This window comes from Lissotriton helveticus, chromosome 3_1 (genome assembly GCF_964261635.1).
Source record: "Lissotriton helveticus chromosome 3_1, aLisHel1.1, whole genome shotgun sequence".
In the NCBI taxonomy this organism is placed as follows: Eukaryota; Metazoa; Chordata; class Amphibia; order Caudata; family Salamandridae; genus Lissotriton; species Lissotriton helveticus.
The window spans coordinates 1452276002-1452291183 of NC_136061.1; positions in this window are offsets into that span (position 1 = coordinate 1452276002).

The window sequence follows — 15182 nt, forward strand, 5'->3', positions numbered from 1 at the left end:
GATCAAGACTAGTAGGCTCATCTAAATTGGAACCATAAAGGTAGCATACAGTGTACAATGTCCCCCTAATACCTACTTCTATAATTACCCATCTGCCTAAGTTGTGTTCCTTAACTCGACTCCAAGTTAAAAGTCCATGCTTTGCCATTATAGCTACCCCTCGAGTGTTAGTGGCTGAACGGGTGCAAGCAAGGACATCGAATCCCAAGTCTTTTAACCACATCCAAATATTCCAACAGATAGGGGGCTTCTGGAGACATAATACATCGACCCTCATATACCTAATACGTTTCGCCAATATGCCCCTCTTTTTCCTATCATTGAGGCCACAGCAATTTAAAGAGCATATTCTGATATTTTTTTTACTACCTGCCATACCAAGGAGTTACTTCTAACAGCCAAAAGGACAGTGACATTTTATCACCTACTTTCCTACAGATAAAGGAGATCTTTATGAGATATTGGATCTTGTCACAATTAGTACATTTGTCAAAACTTCACAATTGGACACATGCTAGAGTGCCCCCTCAGCCCCCTCTGCCCAACCGATACCCTTCCCAGTAGGAACCCTCCCCCTCTACCCTATCCCCCCTCCCCCTCCCCCCAACAGACCTCCCATTACGCGAGGCATGGGGACCTACTGTCCCTAGTGATGCTGAGCTTTCCTAGCCCATCCCTGCGGACAGTGAGACCTTTCATCCTAGTTTGTGTACTTTACAGTTTTGAGATTAAATAAGCGATTTGAGCACCCAAAGAATAACGTTGTGTATAAGGGTGAAAAAGAAAGAAATAGGCATAAAGAGAAGGAGGAACCAATTAAAGTCTCAAAGGCTAATGCTCACAGAAGGTTATCTCAGAACTGAGCCCTCATTCAAATCATGCCAGCAGATTTTTGAGACATATTCAATGACAATAAGAATTCTTTAGCCTGGATTTCTGACTGAAAGTACTGCGTGCGCCCCTGAGCAACCACCTTCAATTTGGCTGGATTGATGACAAATGCCTGAGCCCCTTTTGCTTGAAATTCAGATATTAGTTGACAAAGAAGCCAGCGCTTTTCGACCGTCTTTTGGCAAAAGTCAGGGCGAACAAAAAAATCACAGCCCTTCTCGGTTCTTTTACGATCAGGTCTAGCAAGGTCATATAGCGATTTCCTGGCAACAAAATGATTTAAAGAAATCATAATAGCACGTGGGCAGTTGTCAGATTGTCCTGCTGCTCTCCGTTGATTGAAAGGAAAGCGGCGTGCCCTTTGACCTTGCATCTTCCAGTCCCATTGTGGTAAGTCCGGAAAGGCCTCATCGAAAGTATCTATCACAAACTGGCAGATATCAGACCCTTATTTGCCCTTGGGTATGCCCAGTATTCGCAGATTATTTCATCTAGTGCGATTTTCTAAATCCATCAGTTTCATCAGTGTATCGTCCCTTAACATTTACATTGACTCAGTCTTCTTTTTCTGCGTGTTTAATTCATCCTCCAAATGAGATATCCTGGCTTCTGCTTCCCCAATTTTAGTTGCAAAGTCTACACAAGTCTTGGCGATTCTTCTAATTGAATTTTGCAGCATTATGCAGGCCCCTTGAGTCCGAGAGCTCTCAGCCCTGGTTTCCTCTCGATGAGCCATGATCACTTGATATATCGTAGCCAGTGTTATTGCTTCAGTGCCTTGCATCGTGCTGTCAGAATCACCCGGATTCTCTCCTTTCCTCTCGACATCTTGATTCCCTCCTAAGTTTGGCGAGAAGGAGTAGTCCCATACCATGCTGCCGGCGGCTTCCTCGGTCCTGCTAATCAATGTAGGGAAGATAAAGGCTTTTTTAATCATGCCAGGATTAGACAGAGAACTATCTGCCTCTTCTTCCCAGTGCAGACTACCCGTGTCGATCCCTTCACTAGCCCAGTCCTTGCCCTGACTTTCGTCTTCTGAAGAGTTGGAATGATCAGAGTCTGAAAAAAATTATCAGTAACATCCTCCTCCTGAGTAACCATGTCTTTCTGGAGATCTGAGACCAAGTCTTCCCTACCAGTTCCCAATACGTTGGTTCTCCGGGCTTCATCACCCAAGATGCAATGTGATTGCAGTGTTACTGGTAGAATCGGATCGACCATTTTTGCCATTGATGCTGTTTGGGTAGGCTTGGCCGTGGGATTTGAAGATTCAACAATGAGATCCCCTGCATCCAGTTCCCCCCCCGTGGTGAGATCTCACTTGTTACTCCCCCCTCCCCTCATGCTGTTAACCTGAGTCCGAGGTCCTTTTGCCCCTTTCTCCCCTTGTAGCGGAGAGTCCACAAATCTAGGATTCCCTGAGGGAGACCTTCCAGCATTTCCCACCGCAAGATTAGCAGAGTTTTCACAGTTGCCTGTCGTTTTACTTTTAACAGACTGAGCCCTAAACAACGCCGGTACAGTTTGCTAATCGTGTGCTATGGCTCAGGGGCGATGGGTGACATTTCAAAGTGGTGGGGCGCAAAGTGATTTGCATACAGCACCGTAGCGAGCGCAGCGAGCGAGCCAGAACCCCATAAGGGGGGGTTGGGGGGGTCCGCCCCCAAGAAAATTTTGGAAAAAAAGAAGAAAAATCATGCATTTTCAAGCAAATTTGAGAAAGCAGGAAGGTTAATAAAGCAATTGTGAAAGTGCAGTTATTACATTAATAGATGGCATAACATAGGTAGCTGCTTATTCAGTATAACCACAGAGCTTCATACATTCCGTCCTATTACGCTCAGATGCTGAATTCAGACTATAAGACTTTCATGAAAATCTCAGCTCTAAGAGTAGAAGAAGTTGCACAGCAGTTGGGAAACAGCCTTCACAAAGCATTAGGAAAATGAGAGGCAATTACTTGAAAGCAAACTGAAAGCAATACATCAAGTAGTAACTTAAAGCAATGCATCCAGCAAAACAGTGCATGCAGTCAACCATACAAAAGTAAACTAAAGCAAGTGTGAACCTGTGAACCTTCACTTTGAAAGCAGGGTGCTAGTCAACAGGCCAGTCACATACATTTAAACTGAAGAAGAGTACACCTCAGCATGCAGGCACCAACATAAAAGCACCAAGCAAGTCAAACAGTTTAATGAAAGAAAAATGAAAGCAATACATCCAGCAAACTAGACAGTGACTCAAAAAGTAAACTGAAGCAAGTGCACACTGAAAGGAATGCGCAGTCATAAGTCAGACATTCACATAAAAGCAACTTACCAAGACACCCAATCAATTACATGGGAAAAACTTGAGCCAATACACCCAGAAAACCAGACCAGCACACCAAAGCATCCCACCCCTGACTGGATGGCAACTGTGCTCTTAGGGTCACCCCTCAGTTTTTTGGCAGGGTTGAGCACCCCCCAGTTTTATGCCCTCTGCGTCTGAAGGGGAGACAGGCAAAAGGGGTCATAATGGGACGTCTGGCACAGCCACTTTGTAATCGAGGTCACCCACCCAGCTCAAGACTGAGTTACAGGCTGATCTTAAATCTTTAAAGAACCACAGGGGTCTCCAGCTAGTTGGTTCTTGAGCCAAAAGAGTCCTCAGCTCACTAGGAGTCTTTACATCGCGCCTGAGATGACATGACAATGTCCCTTAATCCGGATCTACTGTGGGGACTGGTCTGGGTCTGGATTGACTTGGTACGAGCAGCAGGATACAAAAAGTAACGGGTAGGTGGTAACCTACTTCAAGTGAAGGAGCTGTAAGGAACCTAAGCGCACTGGTGTTGATACCACTAACAGGGCAGCTCTGGCTTTCTCAGGGTGGGTGTCAGCTGGGTGTCAGCTGTGTGATGAAAACAGCACGTGAAGCCGTTACCACGCGATGTTGATGGGAATGGGAATCCAATAACATAGTTATACAATGCTAACACAGGGTTAACCATCTTCTGTATGACGCCTTAAGTCAGTATTCCACTTTCTGACTTTCCATCAGCATACCAATGTGCTGCTGATGTGCAACAGTAAGTCTTCCTGATTAGATTTTCAGATGAGAGACCCATAGGTTTGTTAGGTTGTTAATATATTAGGACAGGGGATACAACCTATGCTTGGTCTTTAAATGTCCCTCAGGCCCTCCCTAATCTAGTGTTTTGTAAGCCGTTACCTCAAACAAACTAAAACCAATGCACTCATCAAGACAAGGAGTTACATGAAATCAAATAGAAAACCACCATCAAGCCAGGTAGTCACCTAAAGGCAAATTGAAGTGACTGCACACTATGGGAAGTGCACTTCACCAGCCAGCCTATTATACTAAAGGAAAATAAAAGCAATGCTCCCAGTAAACAAGACAACATAAATTGAAAATGTTTCCCCGCAGGACCCAACTGTCACAAAAAGTAAAGAAACAGAACAAAGTCAGAGGCACTCCTGGAATCCAGGTAGTCACACAAAATCATAACTGATTGAGCAAACTGTGTACTGAAAACTATTGCAAATAAGACAATTATATCAGAACAAACTAGTCACAGGGAAACAAACGCATGCACCCATCAAGCCGTGCATCACAAGTCAGCAAACGGAATCGAATTAAACCAGCAATATTTGGTGTCACTCAAAAGCAAGTATAAAGTGCACTTCAGCAAGCAGGTCAGCCACATTAACAGGAAACTTTCGAGGATACACCCCAAAAAGTCATAGAATCAGTTGCAAAAAAAAACAAATGCACTCCAGCAACGTAGGAAGTCGAATGAACACCACTGTACATAACAGCACTGTACATAACGCACACATTACACAGAGACTAGCAATCATAGGTGTGTAAAACAGTGTATAGGACATGTTATATAAGACAAACGACAACAAGGGGTGAATTTGCTCCACTCTTTGTGAATACGGCATCATATTGTTATATCTGAGCCCCCTCTCCCTAATTCCTTTGAGACGTGCCTTACCCCCACCCACCTACATTCATTATCTCGCCCCTCGCGCCCTTACTCTTAACCCCTTTCCGAAAACCCCTTTTCCTTTTTGGGAATCACTGCCCCCATCTGTCTCTCTCTCCGATATTCACCACCTCCATCACTTCCCGTCTCCTCGGCATCTCAGCTGTGCCTGCCACTTATTACTGCCTGTCTCTTTCTCTATGAGGCTATCCTTTCCCTCTCGTCTCATTTTCTTTCCCTCTGCTGCTACCTGGTAGTTCCGACTTGGGGTATCTGTTTAGGGCTCCAGTTGGACACCCACCTCCCGTCCCTCAAAGGAGCAGATGTCTGGACACACCTTCTGTGCACATATATTATGACTAATAATAATTCTAGTGCTATGACCCCTTGACCTAGAGGCCATGATCCCTACTTAATAATAATTATCTGCACTGGCAAGTTGAAAAGGAAGCATGAGTGGGTATTGCCTGCAAAATTGCTGTTGCGCTGTACTGTGATAGGCTAATCTAGGGATGTTGAGGAGTGCTCAATTCTTTGTTTATTGCCTACACGCCCGTGTCTGCAATCAGACCGTGCACATCATGCACAGAGCAGGGGGGGGCTCTAATGCAGTGGGGACCTGTGTTGCAATCTGCAGGTTCATGCTCGAATTCTCCAGAAACTCCAACAGTCAACATGCCTGCTGAACAGCACTGTCCCTTGCCACGGAGTCCTCCTACCCTATTAGCGCCCTTTGAAAGGCTGGGTACGTTTTATCACGCTCTAATCTAGAATTTGTAGTTTACGCTGCCATACAACAGGACCTCTCAGAGCAGCGGAATAACCCAATGAGCTATTCACATTAAATGCGCTTGTGATCTGCATTGTACACACATTTTGCAGCAGGTGTGTTAACCCGCTGTGCTACCATACATGAGTTAAAGCTTCCACTAGGCAAAACCTCCAATCCTTCGAGGCAGTAATAGCTCTTCACACCATAATATATTGGTAAACACGACACCCCTGCCCGAAGCCAGGGCCCAGTGTGGCTGCCCGCTCCAGGGCCCACCCCGTTCTCAGAATTCTTCCCACGGAGCCCAACAATTCATCAGTTGCTAAAATACTTCACTATCCTCCTGCCCACTGCTTTGTTTAGTACGGTGGTGTCTGGATATGCCTGTGCAGCAGGGCAAAATGATCAACAACCCACTGTGCATGCGGTGCCTGAGATGGATCATGGATGAATCCCTCAAGGGTGAAAAGGTGAGAGGTGGGGACAACTCTTTTACATGCCATCATCCCGGTCCCCACTTTCACTTTTCAGCGAGACGCCAACATCCATGCAATGCCCGGATTTCCCTGGTCTTCGCAAGCCACGTGGAACGAAATCAAGAATAATGCGTTCACGATGTATGTGTCCTTAGGTGCATGTTGAAAATCATAACGTCAAATAATTGCCGACAGTTACCTTAAGTGACAAGACTACAAGCACATTCACACATTTAAGAAAACGAAGAAAATCTAATGTGATGAATTTCCTTTACCATATATAACTTTAAACATCTCGGTGGTGGTGATACAGGTGCGAACTTACCCGAAGCATCAATATGAGTAAAGGAGCGCGGCCACAACCTGCTCTAATGTGTTTTGAGAGGAGACAGCATATTTGACAATTGGCATTTTGAAAGCACAGCTATCAATTTTAAAACCAGTCACACTTGCATATTTAAAATAAATAAAAACACTTGCTTTTCGCAATGCTTTGATAAAAAAAAGAGTGAACCAGTCAATGGGTTTCACATCTATTGCTTAAAAATATCCCGATTTATTAATGACTTTTTAGTTCTCTACAGAGCGCTTTAAAGTTGTACTCGCTCAGTGAAATATGTGGTGTCAATCATTTCCAAGACATTGCATCATATGGCCACCTGCTCAGCACAAGTTCTTTCATTATATGTTTGTCTTTTAAGTGTATTCAGAGAGGACAACTCCGTCCCGGATGAACTGCCAGCAGCTTGTCATAGGACTGCTGACATCAGAGACGTCACAAGCCCTGCAGCTATTAGTTCTTTCTTTGCCTCACACACACGTGCTCTTAAAATCCAAGTAAGTACACAGACACACTGAGCACAACCAACTCGTGCAATCCAAACGCACACAGTGTCCGAACACCACATGCTCCTACAATCCACGCACTTAAACAATCCACATAGGGAGACATATAGGCGCATGGGTCCGTCCCTGCAGTGTGTTGTGTGTGGCCCAAGCCTGAGGTGAGGCTCTGCGCTGCGCTGAACAGACTGCACATACAGCCAGTCCCTGCCCGCTCTGGAACAATGGGGCCTCTTTATTGACCTGGGGACGTCACGTCCACAACAGACTAACTTTGAACCTAAACAAAAGGTCGAATCTTAGAACACCCCTTCTCTATTGGTCACGTCCTTCAGATCGAACACACATTACTCCCCTCCCCAAAGCACAACATCAACCGTAGTCCCACTGTCCCACACTTAATCAAGAAATTACCAGTAAGTAATATCTTCGGAATTGTCACCGGGTGCAGAAGGAAACCACACATGTAAAATAAATCAGTGCCTGTGCATCGAACAAGGAGGCCCAGGCTGAATGTGGGATCCTCCGCCCTACCAGCACGTACACCAGCTTCGGGCAACGTGGGAAATGCGGTCCGTCAGAGTGAACGGGTGCTCATTAGCCTGTGCCACAACCAATACATCCCAAGTAGGAAACAGGGGTTGGAGCCGACCTCGAGACCGCCTGCATGAGGGAGACCCTGCCAGCAACCTAGAGCCCATTCCCACTGGCAGGAAAGGCACATTCCACCGAGCCCTCAGGTGTGGGATTGTTTTCTCCTCGACAAACAAACTTTGCGTTACCTCAGGGACCGGCGATCCAAGGGCTATTAAAAGCCATTTCACAAGGAGTTGGCTAATCTCGGAAGGTATTTTCCTGTCCGTTAAGCGGGCCGACATCCTCCTCGCAGTGCGTGCGACAGACATGTGTGTGCCACCCCCACGCGCGGCATCCAATGATGGATGCTGCTTGGTGGACCAGCCAATCCTGGCGCTACATGCAGCGCCAGGATTGGCTAGGGGGGCACATTTGCTGCCCACCCTGTTGCCCTTTGAAAACCCGGGCTGTGGCAGGCGAACAAGTACCCCTGGGTCCCGCTGGGGAACTTACAGTGCGCATGCTTGAGATAGATGCCAGCTATCCCAAGCATGCGCACAGTGCCCTGTAAATTCCCCAGCGGGGCTGCGCACTACGGTCTGCTGCAGCCTGAGTGTCACTCAAGCTGCAGGCCACCCCCCCCTGCACTGTACAATTCCCGGCGGTGGGCTGAGGCTGATTGTTGCTGCTGCTGCAATGTAGATAGGATTGCGGCCGGCGGCCGCGATGCGGGTCCATTGTGGCTGGTGGGGCTACGCCCCTACGCCCCAATGGACGCACCGCGGCTGCTATGGCTCCATTCTTCAAGGTTTTCCACTGCTCGCCTGCCCCAGTTGTCTCTGTTCCAGCACTGGGGCTCGACACCGCGGAACCTCCTCCAGCTGAGTTACACGAAAGAGCCGATTTCCCGATATCTTCGGGGGCGTCAGACGATCCTCGTCCTCTCACTCCCTTGCGGCCTGTCTTTGGCGGCATCCTTGCGGTCCCCTCCTTTGAGCTAGGCAGCACGGACCAAACAGCGACGGAACAGCAAAGAGCTCGGGACGCGAGCACACACAGAAGCAGAGTCCTCCACAGCTCGCTCCGCATTCCCCAAAGCCTCCACAGCATCCAAGCCGACTCTAGAACTTTCATCTATTTCACCGGTGCGAAAAGTCAAGAAGTTTACTTTTCCCCTGGGGTAATGCAGTGCTCAAAAACACCATCAAAGCAGGTCTCGACAGGAGAGATTAGGTGGTCAGCTCACTCGACCGAGTGACCCGCCGCCATCTTGCCCGACATCATTGTTAACAGGGTGAAATTACACACAGATTGTTAAGTTCAAAAAAAAGTTTATTAAAGCAAATAAGATAACAGTTGACAAAGTACAGCAATGAAAATATTATATAAAATCATGCAGCAAAAACAAATAATTGGTAATCAGAGTAAATGAATCCAAAAATGAATATGAATATAACCAGCAGAAATTACATGAGGTATGAAAGAAACACAGATTGTTATAGACTATTGTTTATCTGCATTTGTCCTCAGCTAGGCTGCAGGTATCCGTACAGATGGCCAGCCAGCGTCTTCTAAAGCCCTAAACAAGATAATGTATTTCTCAGATGGTTCAGAGTAAAATTATTGCCTGAAATGAGAGATAAAGCCACATTTAGTGTCAATTGTGGAAGTACAGTCAAATGTCCTCATGTCTATTAAGTAGATTGGGCAGTTTACCTTTCACCATACAAACCTTACCTTTGCTGTCGTCCTCGTTGAGATAGGGCCCATACAATTATGTGTTCTCTGGGCTGTACATGTTCCACAATGCCTCACTCAGATATAACAGGCTTTGGGTAGCTACTCACTGGTTCTATAGAAAATCTACAGATTGAGACCTTGGAAATCGCCAAATGTCCCTACATCAGGTAAATGGCAGGAAGAACTTTATTGCATGGCATCCTATCATACATTTATCTTCAACATATATTTCTAGATGGATAGCTTTAACAGAAATTCGGCTCAGTTTCTTCATAATGGATGATCAGACACTGTTTCGAGAGATTTAAACCTGCATACTCCTTGGTCTCGGCACAACCTGCTATCTACCGATCTAAAGTGGACGTGGAATAAAACAAAACATTCGCTTCTTATCTTCCTCTAAGGCTAAAATCTAGCCTACAATAAGTAAAGAGGGAGTGACTATCCACTGTTTCCCTCTGTGGTACCTAAATTATAATCAAGGACAGACGGATATATCCCATGAATTGACTATACAGACTGGTATAGCCAATAATTCAGAAAGGTGCCATACTAGGTGGTCAGCTTTCTTCCTGTCGACATGTTCATTGGCTCTGTTTTTATATTTTATTTTTTATTTTTTATTTTTAGTTTTACGGTTATTTTTTCTTTTTCTTTCTTTTGCTACACTATTTAGATAAAGTTCGTACTACTGCTATTGAAATGGAATTGCTACTGCCGTATAAATAATCTGTTGACGATTATGATGCAGCATCTGCCTCTGATCGTGAATCATACCTGTGAGAATGTGCTGTAGATATTTTGTGCGCTCCTACCTTCTACCTATTTATTTCCTAAACATAAACAACTCTCTTCTCTACTTCCCTACCCATTTCCCCCAGCCCTCTTTCCCTGATTGCACCTCGTCTTTTGCGACTCATAGTTACTTGACTTCTGACAAAATATGCACTGCGAAGTTGAATTCATCCCTTAGCTGTATTTTTAGTAAGCTTTACATTTGCATATGCAGGTCGTGTAAAGGACATTATGTTCAGCCGTGAGCAAAACATTAAATGCACTTAATAAAAATGTTATAACCAATGAGATCTATTTATTACCAGAAAAGTGAATTCTGTATATAGTGTCATACTTTTTTATCTTAAATATACACATTTTTCTAAACATTTGTAAATAAACACAAAATATTATGCAGAGCACACGCACATTTTCTTGTTTTCTTAAGGCATTGAAATTGGCTGTTTAAAGATACAAACAAAACTGCGTGCTTTCTTGCATTAGGAAATTCTTTCATAAAAAAAATACAAAGAGTTATAAAAGCTAAAAATGAACTGTTATTCGTGTTCTCCATTAAATATCAGATTACTTGCTGGAATACAATTTGACTCATGAAATGCTAAATGTGCCTGGTCAGTTTATACCGTATAGTCGTTTCTACCCTGCTTCATACTCCAGAGCGCTGGAGCCGCACAGCATGGACAAGTGACTTGCTGCAATGATTTTTCCATTATCTCACTCTCCATTAGGTTCGCAGATGAAAATGGAATTTACAATAACAACTTTGCTGTGGTTTTAAATAGATAAATAATGCATATTGCAGTACTTTCTGTACAGTCCAATGTGCATCCTCTTTTCGCTTACATGCTGCTATGGTTTGCTGTACTAGAAAACACATGAGAAGCTCATATACAACCCTATTGTTTGGGTCAAGATGTGGTAACATGGCATATCTCTAAGGGTTGATTTCTAATGTACATAAGCGGGAACTCGTACATTATCATGATAGTAGTAACAATAATAATATTGATGATGTAGAATTATAGATCTGGGTGACTGTTTTCTACTGAAGGGTTCCAACTGCATCATTCAGACTGTGAGTGCAAAGCTCAAGTTGTCTATGAAGCATTAGGAGCTTATTGACAAATACCCATCAACAATTTTATATTGTGAATGCCCCCGAAAATCGTCTTGTCTTGCTCAGGTGAGCAGCGTTGGGGGTAAAGAATCATTTTGTAGCATGAACAACATGTTCACACCTGCCTCAGCCCTCCTTAAACCACCTGAGGCTGTATTATAAATTGAGCCCCGAAGGTGCAACTGGCGTGTGCACCCGCTAAGTACACTCCCGGGGCACAATGGTACTACAGAAGAGGCAGCAGACAGTTCAGCGGCAGTGGCTGCAGGTAAGAGCGGTGAGGTGGTGGGGCTGGGTGGGGGGGTAATTTCAAGAGACGACCACGAGTGAAAATGAAATAAGTAATTCATTTACCGCGTAGTCCTCTCTCGAATTCCCCCCCCCCCCCCCCCCCCCCGCTCCAACTGGCCCAACTGCTCTTACCTGCAGTGGCCGTGACCTGAGACAATTGTGCATCTCCTTCTGTAATACAGATAGTGCTGGCACACGTTTCTTTAGAGCTATATTAAGAAAGCATTCCCTTATTTGCATGAGGGGATGGCCCTATGCAAATAAGGGAATCTGTTTGCCTCTGCACCCCGGCCATAATATAAACGCAAGCGCAGAGGCAAACAAATCTTTAGGAAACACATTTTAAAAGTGCACCTCAAAAAGTTGGAACACCTTCAGTGCACATCCTAAAGGCAGCCCTCTGGAGGAAAGATACGGGGTACCATGAACCCCCAAGACATTCCCTTGCAGGCGGGTGCAGTCACACACTGCACCCACCTGCCAGGGAATCTCTCTTCCATCTTGAAATTGCAAGTGGGTTGCCCTCGGCAGTGTGAAACACGGAGCGCTTTTAAACAGCTGCTCCATATTTCACTTGAATGCGTTACCCTGAGTGCAGCCCTAGTTTTCATCTGCCCTGTGGGCACCGCATTCTTTGTAATACAGCGCATTTTCCTTGTTTGCACCATGTGTGGCTTTCGAACATATTCATAATACAGACCCTAGTGTCTTTCCACCCACTTCACCCCCTCACATGAATAGTTTTCTCACTTGCCTGTACAGAAAAAAACTGTCATCCTTTCACCCCATCAGGAGAACCACCTCCTTGGCTCAGTAGCAATAAAAGATCTGCTGTCTTGCCACCGTTCTCTCCACACTTCACAGCTCTCTAACGCCTGAACCCTCTCAATACCAAAATAGCACAACATTAAAAATCATTAAAAAGAAAGAAAAGGGAAAGCATATCTGACTGATGGGAATCTGTTTAGACAGTGCTTTAGTAAAGATCACTGCAGGGAGGGACTAGGGGGCATATTATCAAGACAGGAGATAAAATTATCGCCACTTAAGCTGAAGAAAACTGCCTCTAAAACGGCGATAATGGGCTTGATAATATGCTCTATGGAATTCCAATTGAAGCCCATGTTAGATGTGAAGGATATCTAACATGGGCTTCAATTGGAATTCCATAGAGCATATTATCAAGCCCATTATCGCCCTTTTAGCGGAAGTTTTCTGCTGCTAAAGCGACAATAATGTTATCGCCTGTCTTGATAATATGCCCCTAGATTTCTTGGACTGCTCACCACTTTTTTTTCAGTGACAACCGCAAAAGTGGGACTTTCTTTCTGATTCTCTCGGACAAGTAGATTTTATTTTTGAGAGAGCATGGGGTGGCGTTATTTCCCTGCCAATGTCTGTCATACCTTGCATGAATCTCACGAAGGACCTCCTTCGAAATTAGTTGATTTCAAACACACTTATGTTTGCTAATTGCAAGTGAGGGTGAAAGAAGATAGGCATCATTAATAAGAAAAAGTGAATCAAATAATATAGAATGGTTCACTAGCAACGCATTGAATAGAATCCCAGAGCTAGAAAACAGCAACTAGGAACTCACCACACAAAACACATGTTTAAAATCAAATCCTCAGCCACAAGCTTTATTAGGTTACCAGAGAAAAGGCTAAACACGGGCTGTATCCATTGCGAGAATGGAAAGGAGTTGGAGGACTAGATGCTCAATGATGTGTAACCCAGTTTTTATTGTAAGCATCAAGACAATTTGGGGGATATGTACAAGGAAGTGGATGAGAGAGGCGTTAGCCATCCTGGCTTAACGCCTCTCTCCTCCACTTCTGAAATGCAAGGCTGCACAATATTTACAAGAATGTGGTGCAGCCTTCCGTTTACCCCTGCAATGGGTTGAAATTGACAACAATACAGTCGCCAAGTACATATTTGGGGCCATTTCCAACCCAGGCCACCCGTCTAGCCATTATAATGTGAGCAGAGATCTCGGATTGACCAGTGCAGTAATAGTCACACCAGTTTTTTGTCTTACGCAGCAGAGCCGCCGTCAGGGGCACCAGGCAGAGGCACCCCTACAAGGACCGCAACCAAAGGAGTAGCTTCTGGGAGGAGATTAATTCTACAACCATTAGGGCTTATATTTCTCTCTTAAGGGGCACAATTCTCATTAATTGCCAAAGTCGGGCCATCTAGACTTTGCCAATTAATGAGAATTGTCTAGACTCGTGTCGACTTGGAAGGGTTTCCCTCCCCCTGGGCCCAGACCTCGAATGACCTCAGGTCTACCAACAGAATTAGGCTTTACCCCCACCCCCCGGGAAGTTGTAATGGTTGATTACCTGGATGTTTCCCTCGGGATTTGGACCTGATCTCTAATGGTGGAATAGGTAACAAGCCTAAGTTTGGCATAACTTGCGGGCATACTTTGTGTCCCTCAGGAAGGAGTCCAACTTCTCACATTTTTTCTTAGGATCCACAACGTAAGTGATCAAGGTATCAATTACATCTTTAGTGATACCAATCAATATGGATTCAAACCACGCACTAAAAATGTCCTCTACCAAATTCTGAAATGTCAATTGAATGTTCTCATTCACCACAGGCGCCAACTTGGGGATGCTATTTTTAGAGCCTTTATGCCGCTTACTGGCTTTTCTGCTAGTACATTTTTCCCCCACAGTCCCTGCAGTCCCCACAATTGTACCCCTTGGTATCCTTTCCTCCTCCAAGGGGGGAACTTCAGGTATTACATCCACACCCCCTAACACTGCAGTATTGTGAGTCTGAGCTTCACTCCTCGCTCCTGTGCCACTAATCAACATCACCTGTTCCAATGGTACGGGAATGTGTGATGGAGAATCAGTTGCCACAGTTCCTTCTCCAGGGTTTTGACTTGTACCCAGTCCCAATTCCTTTTCAGCATTGGCTATCTCCTTATTTAAAGCTCCCACAGCCGAGGTCAGATATGAAATTCTAGATGGTGACTCTCTAGGGATTACCAGCCAGATTCATGAAACAAGAATCGGCTCGCAAAAAGCCAGATTCTGCGAATCTGGCCCTTTGCGAGCGCTTTTTTTGCATTTGGGATTCATCATCCCAAATGCAAAAATCGCTAATTTTAAAATCGCTAAATTGCGAGGAATTGCATTTAAGGAATCTCTATTTGAGATTCCTTAAATGCAATTCATGAACCAATTTTGATTTACGAATTCGCAATTTTTGGACGCTATTTACCGCGAAGTCTGACTTCGTGGTAAATAGCGAAAACTCAGAAAAATGCACCTAAGTACATTTTTTTCAGTTGTATGTTACACACACACATGTCCTTTGGACATGTGTGTCCACAACATCAGTCTACATTTACATTTCAGGGTTGCTACAGGGTGTCCTTTGGACACCCCTGGCACCCTTGAAATCGCATCCTTATTTGCGATTAGCAAATTGCTAATCGCAAATAAGGAATGACTCCCCCTTCATTCCTATGGGCCTTTAGGCCCATATGAATGAAGAGGGAGTTATTCCTTATTTGCGATTAGCAATTTGCTAATCGCAAATAAGGAAGCTGTAGGAATCACAATTTTATTTGCGATTTCTACATGAATCCCATTTTGCGAGTCTTTAATAGCGATTCCTTAATAATCGCTATTAAGGACTCGCAAAACAGGACATTGATGA